The sequence below is a fragment of the Sinocyclocheilus anshuiensis genome, unplaced genomic scaffold (genome assembly GCF_001515605.1).
Source record: "Sinocyclocheilus anshuiensis isolate Anshui unplaced genomic scaffold, SAMN03320099.WGS_v1.1 scaffold2053, whole genome shotgun sequence".
Lineage (NCBI taxonomy): Eukaryota > Metazoa > Chordata > Actinopteri > Cypriniformes > Cyprinidae > Sinocyclocheilus > Sinocyclocheilus anshuiensis.
The window spans coordinates 446,073-456,310 of record NW_015558795.1 but is presented as its reverse complement, the minus strand read 5'-3'; the positions used below and the strand labels follow the sequence as shown (position 1 = coordinate 456,310).

General features: G+C 41.9%; 1 pseudogene; it reads left to right on the top strand.

Moving 5' to 3' along the window:
• The first annotated feature begins 9,709 nt into the window (after positions 1-9,709).
• The window catches only part of LOC107681500 (uncharacterized), a 4,495-nt pseudogene continuing 3,966 nt past the window's right edge, over positions 9,710-10,238 (top strand).

Sequence of the window (10,238 nt, the reverse complement as noted above, 5' to 3'; positions counted from 1 at the left end):
CTCAATTAAATCTGTATGTGGGGGTGTGTGTGAAAAAATCAGATGTAACTCGCTTTGCAATCCTTAACATTTTCATAAGTAACTGTAATTTAATTACAAAGTTTTTCTTAGTAACTGTAACTGATTACAATTACTTTTATTTTGTAATTAAATTACGTAACTCCCCAACACTGCTGATCCGTAGCATCTGTGCATGTTAATATATGTGAAAGAGGGATGGAGCATCTGTCATTTTTCTACCTCAGTGGCTATGTTCACATGCAGCCTAATAATCTGTTAATAATCTGGCTGAACTGGAACAGAAAAAAAAGTGATTAGATAGAGCTTGATCTGGATGAAAGTTCTTGAAAGAGGTGGTGCAAATCTAAAATAGTTTGTTAAATAGAGGAATAAATATCACGTAAAAATCAAATCTACCTCGAAAATCAGGTCTGAAAATACCTTATGCACAATTTATCATTGTTATGGTAACACTGACACTAAATTTGCATACACAGAACTTTTGTTTAGAATGCAATGTAAAATGCAAATGTATTGTGATATTTCCATCGAATTACAGAGTTTGAGGAAAACAGAAACATTGTAAAACAATGTAGTGTGTCTCATTCGTTGACACTGGAGAATGCAGTATACATCAGAATCAAAAGTAATAGAGTCTAAATGGAGAACAATAACTCTCAGAGATTATTAGATAGATAGTACAATCTTGGACCATTAGTCCTTCCATTAGTAGAACATTAGTTTATGCTCAGCATCCTTTATGGTCTTATTGCATGAAAGCTAAAAGGTGAAGTGTGTAATTTCTGTACCGATAGCAGTACTAAATGGAATTGGGAAAAAGCAGTTCTTTCTGAACTCACAGCACTAGCTGAGCAAGATGAAAAAGGCACAGGGCCACATTATTTGCACTTCTTCTGGAAGTCATTCTCCAAAATGATTATGACCATTATTGTTGCACTGCAAAAGCAGAAGTCAGACGAAATCCAGAAGGAATCCAGATATAGTTTACCCAAAAATGAGAATGTGTTGTTAAGGGACTTACCCCCAGGCCATCCAAGAATTAAATTACTTTCTTCAGTAAAACATTAAACATGAATAGCTGAATCCTTAGTGATTCATAAAATGCAAATAAATAGGTTCCATCACTTTGAGAGTCAAAAAAGCAACCACGCGTGAACTGACGCCATTGTTGTTTACACGTGTCCTCCCCCTCTGTTGTAAACAACAATATCGTTGTCAGAATCTGTTCCGTGTTTTGTATGTGTCAACATTCTCAGCTACGTGTGTTTTCCTGGTTCCCTTGAAGTCATTAAAATATCCTTATTGATGTACTCCTCGTTTCCTCGTTCCTCGCTCCGCGCTCCTCCACAGTAGCCGGTTCGTGACAGAATACCAGACCAGGACAGTAAGCGGCGCCCCTTCTCCCTGTGTTTTCCTGTGTGTTTCTCCCCGTGGCATGGAAGTAGCCGCTCGTTTTGTCGCCCTAGCCCACAGAGATCTCCCCTTCGTGGAGTAGGCGTGGGAGTTCAGCAAGATCGCTGCAAAAACAGCACTGGGCGATGCCACACTCAACTCTCTGTTCTGGATCGGGGCCAATTGCTATCGCCCCATGGACCTCCCAGACACCACAGGACTGAGCTGGAGGGAAGGGATCCTCCAGTGTCTGGAGAGCGTCCAGCCCCGATCCAGAACTAGCCCGCCGGCCACGGCATTCTCAAGCCCGCCGGCTGCTCCAAAGTCAAGGCCGCCGGCAGCGGCATTCCCAAGCCCGCTGGCGGTTCCTCAGTCAAGCCCGCCGGCGGTTCCTGAGTCAAGCCTGCCAGCCATGGCTTTCTCAAGCCCACCGGCCGCTCCAGTGTCAAGTCCGCCGACCCCGAACAGTGTCAAGTCCGCCCACCCCGAACATAAAAGGGAATCTAAGGAGGAGAATGCGGTTGGTTCTAGTCCCTAGGCTCGCTCCAGTGTCGGCTCCAGCCCCAGAGCTCACTCCAGTGTCGGCTCCTGTTCCCGAATTTAGCCCAGAGAAGGCTCCAGTCCCCGAGTTTAGCCCAGTGAGGGCTCCAGTCCCTGAGTTTAGCCCAGAGAAGGCTCCAGTCCATTAGTGTAGCACAGAAAGCGCTCCAGTTCCTATGTTGAGCCCAAGGAGGGCTCCAGTCCCCAAGTCAAGCCCAGGGAGGGCCACGGTTCCCGAGTTAGGCCTACGGAGGGCCTCTAAAGACGATATTCTCCCCAAGGATTTTGTTTTGGGGGGGGTAGTATGGGTCCGTCCGTAGTGGCCGGGCCGAGTGGCAAGGCCAAGGCCACGGAGGCCGTCTGGCCATGGCGTCCTGAGTTACCAGCTGCAGTGGCCGGGCCGAGCGGCGAGGCCAAGGCCATGGAGGCCGTCCAGCCATGGCCTTCTGAGTTCCCTGCTCCGCCACGGCCTCCTGGGCTCCCTGCTCCACCATGGCTTCCTAGTCTGCCTGCTCCGCCATGGTGCCCCGAACTGCCTGCTCCGCCATGGCTCCCCGAGCTCCCTGCTCCACCATGGCCCCTGAGCTCCCTGTGCCGCCATGGCACCCTGGACTGCTTGATCCGCCCTGGAGGTATTCCCTGTGTCCCAGTCCTGCACCAGCCTCCAGGGCAGGTGGAATTGTAACGGCACTGGATGCGCCTTCCAGGAGGGGGGAGTAATGTCAGACTCTGTTCCGTGTTTTGTATGTGTCAACATTCTCAGCTACGTGTGTTTTCCTGGTTACCTTTAAGTCATTGAAATCTCCTTATTGATGTACTCCTCGTCTCCTTGTTCCTCGCTCCGCGCTCCTCCACAGTAGCTGGTTCATGACAATCGTCTGTTCATACAAGATTTACCTGAACCTGGCATTTTTAATTAAATATTTCACAAATATTCATTAATTAGACAGAATGATGCAATATTAGTGGAAAGCAAATCAAATTAGTCAAAATATCTCAATATTAATATATCAACATATTAATATTTACACAGGTTTCAGAAGTGGAAATCTGAAATCTGCTGAGGTTATGCTGGTGCAGATTCTGTGCTGGCTTGGATATAGTAGGTATTCTTTAAAATAAATAAATAAATAACAGAGAATATGTGTGCCCAAGCTTCATTAATGACTTCAACCCACTGCTTGTATGTGTGTGCATTTCTGAATAATTTCTATGGTATCTCTGGATGGTCTTTTTTTCCCACCAAGAGGTTTTTCTGAAGCCCTGTGCTAAACAGCATGTGGACATGATTAAGACTTTCATCAGCATCTGTTTTATGCACCCATGGACATTACAGGAAGTGATTGAAATAATAGCCTGTTTGTTTGTTTTTGTTTTACCTTACTTTAAAGGTAGATCTGTTTGTGTTGTCTCTGAATCCTTTGGTTTTTGTGTGGGTGTGTGTAGTCATTCTGTGGAAGACACACACAGATTCACACAGCTTCCCTGTATAAATCTGTGTAGCTCTTGTTCTCGAGATAACTTACAGTAAAACAAAAGCTGTAGGATTTAAACTAATATCATGTTTGATCTCTTGGCACATGCTTAGAAAGAGCTCAGAGGTGCTTTCTCTCTCTTTCCCTTTTCACACTCTCTCCTGCTCAAACCTCTGTTAAACACTTTGAGAAAGAACACTTCCAGTGGTCCGTGAGGGTTTGATATAATCTCATTCAAACATCGACCCCCCCAGGCTGTTGGCTTACTTGGATACATGACTGTATTGCTGTCTGGGTATTTTTCTTGTGGCTGCATTTTTTTATAAAGCCTTTTCTTAAACAGAGTTTTTGTAGAGTTTTGTAGCTTTCTACTTCTCACCACACAAGCACAGACAAAGACAGACACACATATTCCTTGGTAAATGGGAAAAAAGTAAAAAGAAAAGGAGTAAAAATTATTCTGAGCCACCTATTGTTTGGGGTACAGTGGTTCAAGGCTGTTGAAATAAGCATCTATCATTTCTAGCTGAAGAACAGGAGGCATTTAGAACTTAAAAGAAAGAGCAAAAAGATGGACAGAGGAAGGGTCTGATAATCTTTTTGGACTTTGGTGAGTCCTCAGCGGGAGGGTTCAGAGGTTGAAGAGTCAGAAATAGTGCTGCCTCTTAATGGCACAGCAACACTGAACATGATGTACCCTAAAGCCATTTTGGTATGGTAATTGTTTCTTACTGTTTCTCATGCATGGCTCCTCTGTGATAAAACTCATGAGTTCAGATGACAATTATCCACAGTGGAGGAGCGAGTTTTGCAATCTCACAACTCCCAAATTCACTTCTCACATGGTCAGTCATGTTCGATTTATTTAAATATCTTATTTAATAATAGGAAAATTGATGTACTATTGTTTAAATGGTTTTGTCTTTACCTCTCAAATGATAAAAGTCATTAAAAAATGTAGATATTAACAAAATAAGTTAACACAACCTCATAAGGTTTGCATAAAGTAAACATTTATCCTGGCTACTGTGACTGCTATCAAATTTGCTACCCATTTCAAATGTGTATTTGATTTTGCTAAAGAGTACATTTACCACCTCTCAATTATAGCTCTAGTGCATCTTGCTTATCTTTTTAGGTCAGTATAGTCTCTTTTGACTTGCATCAAAGTGGGGTCCACCACGCAGCCTACTCTGCCCAAGAACAGTCCACTTAAAGAGACAGTCTGACCCAAATGTAATGTGACCAACCACATTTATTTTTGGTTATATTTTTAGGGCTGAGTAAACCTGAAATAGACAAAAGCAATGTTCACATTGTCAGCGTCTAGGATTCACAATCGCATTTACTTTTCCAGGACTCACAACTGTATTTTCGATAAAGCCCTGCTGTGCGAATGTAACCGTAATGGACAACTAGTGGATTGTCACATTATACAGTGCAAGACAGTCATTCTTCCAACATTACAAAACAGAAATGTGCTCTGTGTCATCTAAAGGTTTACTGTCTTCCACCAGAGCTACTCCAAACAGTTTTGTTCAGACTCAAATGCTCCACTCTTTACTGAGGTAAATGCTGACGACATTTAATTAAGAGTTGATGGATGAACTCATGCCTCAATTCAACTTTAGTTGTGTAGGGCCCTATGATTTCTGCTATATGGAAAACGAGTACAGAATCCAGTCATAAAAATGGAATTTACTGTATAACGCGGAATATCACAGAATTTGTCAAATTTTAATAATGTCATAATACTACTACACACTATAAAAAATGCTGGGTTATTTTTTTTAATCCAAATGTTGGGTTCAGCCCATTGGGTCATTTCATTGGGTTGTTTTTAATATTTTTAACCAGGTCTTGGGTTGTCTTTTAACTCAATTTATTTTTAACTCAAATGCTGGGTTCAATTTGTTGGGTCATTTTATTGGGTTATTTTTTATATTTTTTACCCCGGTGCTGAGTAGTTTTTCTGTAACTAAGCTGCTGGGTTATTTTTTTTCTACCCAACTGCTGGGTTGAGCCGGTCAGCAAAGAACCAACCCAGCTGCTGAGTTACAGTCAGTGTGCAGGCTTTTTGCATCCTACAGGTGAGAGCGGTTCCCAGCGCCGCCAATTTGGTGCACTTCTTCAGCGAAATAAAGGTTTGTATACGTTTTATTTAATTTATAAAGTCTTTATTGTGCTGTAAATTGTATTATTTTATGCAACACAACATAAGGACGGGATGTCAGTCAGCTGCGTCAGCAGCATTTCGCATGATGGAAAAGCCTTTTGCCTTGCATAACATACATTGATTTTATTCATTATAATACTGAGTTTAATTTAATTTGATGTTAAAATATGTTCTCTAATCTCAGTGCTGTTTGTGTATGGGCAGGTTATGGAGTCAGTCACGGCATCTTTCAGCTACGAGTGAAACGCAAGGCCGCGGTCTAAAGTTCGCAGTTCCCCAGTGAACAGCAGCCCTTCACCGGCTCAGATTTCAGCGACCCACTGGCACGAGAATTAGCACTGTCTAGGTAAAAAGCGATTACAGAGAACGGCTGAATACACTTAAAGGGTTACTTCACCCAAAAATGCAAATTAGCTCATGAATTACTCACCCTCAAGGCATCCTTGGTGTATATGACTTTCTTCCTTCAGACCTTCCTTCCTTGTGAGTCCTGAAAATGTATGATTGTGATTTAAAGTATTGAATGTGGCTATCAGTTTCATAAATAACTGAACTATGTGTGTTCTAGTTTGCTTGCTACCGAGTGAACTTGTGAACTGTAGCCTGAATTATGAAGTGGAATGTTTTGCACATACAACCGTTATTTTGCTGTTGTTGTATTGGAGTATTTTTGTTTCAGAGTGATGAGACATGCACACGCTCAAAAAAGCGCACGTGGGAAAAAGTGAGTGTGCGTGTTTGGATGCATGTGTGAGTTAATTTCACAACCCTCAGCAAGACGTGGCAGAGGCACAAATGAAGGCCATTTATCTTGTCTCTCCAGAGCCAGTTATTTTTCATTTCAAGCTTATGGGAGAGATAATAAGACATGTTCAATTTATGTCAACTGACAGAGAGCTTCCCCTGTTAACAGACATGCCCCCAAAATATTGCCTGGAAACCTAGAAGCACGCTCTCCACCTACACACGCTCGATTTATTCTGCATCAGCCACCCCAACATGCGTGTGTATGATTAGTCTTCTGACCCAAAAGTCTGTGGTGCATGAACTCCTCCAGTTCCTTATTGTCAGCAGAGCTCAGTTCCACCTGTCAGGGACGCAAATGAAGTGATCAATGAGTGATGAGCTTTGGGCAGAACATCAGATAGCGCTATCATGAGGGGGAGCGCGGGTAGAGGAACAAACGAAAGATAACAGGATACATGATAGTGAACTGTGGGGTGTGAGCCAGAGATCTTAATTCTAGCTCGATGGATTGCAACCCTGCAGTTTTGGTAGGTACGTGTAAGAGATGTTATTGCTTTGTCTCTCTCTTAGGATTGCTGTTGAGCTTGGTCGTTGCTTGAGGGTTAGGACATGACCCCTTGACCCGTGATCATTTTTACAGTTTAAGTCTCAGTCATAAGTCAATATTCTTATGGGGAAGTCATGGCCTAATGGTTAGAGAGTCGGACTTGTAACCCAAAGGTTGCGGGGAGTGAATGTACAGCGCTCTCTCCCACCTTCAATACCACGACTGAGGTGCCCTTGAGCAAGGCACCGAACCCCCAACTGCTCCCGGGCGCCGCAGCAAAAATGGCTGCCCACTGCTCCGGGTGTGTGTTTACGGTGTGTGTGTGTTCACTGCTGTGTGTGTGTGCGCACTTTGTATGGGATAAATGCAGAGCACTAATTCCGAGTATGATTCACCCTACTTGGCCACATGTCACATCACTTATATTTTTTCGTGTTATATTAATTCATTTAAGTCAATAATACAGCTTTGCCATTACAGAAATAAATGACATTTCAAAATATATTTAAAAAGTTTAAATTGAAATAATATTTCACAGTATTACTTTTTGACTGCATTTCTACTCCCATGTTTTTTATTACATTTTCTGCAGATATAAAAAAGGTGTTACAATAGTTACAAATTGAGACAGGGTGTCTGATAAGATGAACAAGCAACAGAAAACATCAGGAAAAAAACACATGTGGATGTAATTTAATTCAAGTTCACTTGTTTCATTTTACCCAGATGCAAGTTAACGATTACATTTTTGTTACATATATATATCTGATCAATCACATACTGTACTGTATAGGACTCATTGGCTTGAGTTAATTAATTCACTATCAAATTGTTTTAATTTACTGGTGTTAATTTTCTGTTCAGCTTTAGCTCATGTAGCTCAAGCAGGTAAATCCTGACTATTAACTATGATTGCATTATTTGAAGCAATTACATTCCTTCTTAGCTTTTCTTTTTTAGATTATTTTTCATTTTTAAAAGAATATTAGATTTTTTTTTTTTTCCTGTGATGTTTTTCTCATCAAATTCAATCAACTAAAATTTAGTTATCATCATGGTGCACATTTTTTGTAATCACTGATCAACAAACATATTTTTGAAGCAATTCTGTTGACAAGATTAACATACCCAGAGTCTTGTCAAATTCACTGTGGAAATTAATATTACATTATGGGCTGCCAAAACTCTTTTCTGTTGGCAAAATGAGAGCTTTAGAATCTTTAGCACCGACCGTTTGGCAAAGGTAAGACCTCGCCAGCACCAAGGCATCCTTCGCCACCATATTGCTCACACAGAAGGGTTCTTTACTCAAGAAATTGCTGAGACACAAAAGGCACTAACTGAAGAGTAAACAATCATGGTGTCCTTGTTATATAAGGGAAAAAAAAAATAAAAATATATATATATATATATATATCAGGGGCGTTTCCTCCGAGGAGGCAAGGAAGGCAGTGTCTCCTCAAAAAATTGGATGAGAAAATAATCGATATTACCTTTCGGTCCATAGACTTTCTAGAGAGACCCTAAAGCGTGCCGTGACTTTTCTGGAGGCTCTTTGAGATGAATGGGGGAAAGTCACGTGAGAGGAGGCAATGCATCCGTCGCGCTATAATTGGATATGATCGGTTATGATTGGTTCCTGCGATAAATACCGCCTCTTGTTTTCGTGCGAGCTCTCGGCCTGAATGAAGAAAATTACGGCGTTATTGACTAATTATAAAGTAAGTAAACTACTCTCCCTCTTAGATACCACTACTTTGTGTCATGTCAAAATAAAACTTGAAATGGTCTGAAAATGTGATGACTGAGTCAGTTTTTCATTAGCATTTAGTGTGATGAAATGAAAGATATATCTTCGTCTCTGTGACAGTGTTTACAGAGCTTTTATGACAATGAACTGAAAATAAGTTGACTATTAAAAAGAACAGCTGAACATCAGTTCAAAAATAAAAAAATATTGGTAACATTTTACAATAAGATGTAATTTAATGTGTTAACTAACATGAAAAAACAATGAACATTTATTACAGTCAGGGCTGTCTTTAGCTGACGCAGGGCCCGGTGCGAGGTAGGGAGCGGGGCCCCCCTCGGTCCATTCGCGATCGAGTTCCGGGGGGGAGGGTCCCTCAAGCGTGGGGCCCGGTGCGACCGTACCAGTTGCACCCCCGTAAGGACGGCCCTGATTACAGTATTTATTAATCTTTGTTTACATTAGTTAATACAAATACAGTTGTTCATTGTTAGTTCATGTTAGTTCACAGTGCATAAACTAACACATGCACAAACAAACACAACTTTTGATTTTAATAATGCATTAGTATGTATTAGTATTAGTCTTAGTTCATGTTAACTAAATGTGGCAGGGGAGTTAGCCACTCCCTGTGTTGACGTTAGAATATTGTTAGCCTATCAGCAGGCATAGGTGGGTGTATAAAGGGCTGATTTGTGCCAGTCGGAGGTGTTACTCGGGTGCCCCCGCCCCCTTTAGTTTCTGGTAGCGTTAACTTCTGCTTCTATACTGTTTAGTGCTCACGCCGGCCCTGTTAATTTAACGTGGCTGACTGCTGCAGTGTCCGGTATGTATAAATGAAGTGTTTAAGGGTGTCAGGTTTCATATATTTGAATTACCCTTATTTAATATGTTGTTGTTTCTTTTTTAGTAATATGTTGGTGGGTTCCGGCTGCAGTGCACGTGGTTTAGTCTGAACATCGGTCCCCAGAAATACGCTGCTGTCTTGTTCTTTGTTTATTTGTATAATTTTTTGTATCAGTTTAATTTTGCTTTGGTGCATTAGTTGCTTCATTGCATTGATGGGCCTCCTGGAGAAAGTGAAACAGCAGTCACCTCATGCCATACCAAATGTAGAAGCTTTATTGCGTGACCAATCTGTTGAGCATGTCATTGATATCGGCCTCCGTCGAGAACTTAAGCAATTAGTCCGTCGTCACCCTTCTTTTACACTGTTGGAGGTGCGTAGCGAGGCCATTCGATGGGAACGGGAGGGAATGCCTGGGGGTGCAAGGGGACGAAGTCAGTCTGTTCCATTGGCTTATGGGGTTCAGTATGCTGCGCAGGGTGAGTCGCGTATAGGTCCTAGTAGCTCTCCTTCAAAGTCAGAGTTAACTGAACTAAGGGAAATGTTAAAATTGCAACAAGAGCAGTTAAATCAGCTCACCCAAGGTTTTGCTCGTTTACAGGCCCCTAATTCACGTAGTCGATCCCCACGTTATGGTCACGTAATATGTAGGAGATGTCAACGCCCTGGCCATTTCGCTCTGGAGTGCAATGGAGCACTTTCGACTAGTAGTAGGCAGTCTCGTCCATCTCAGCAGTCGGAAA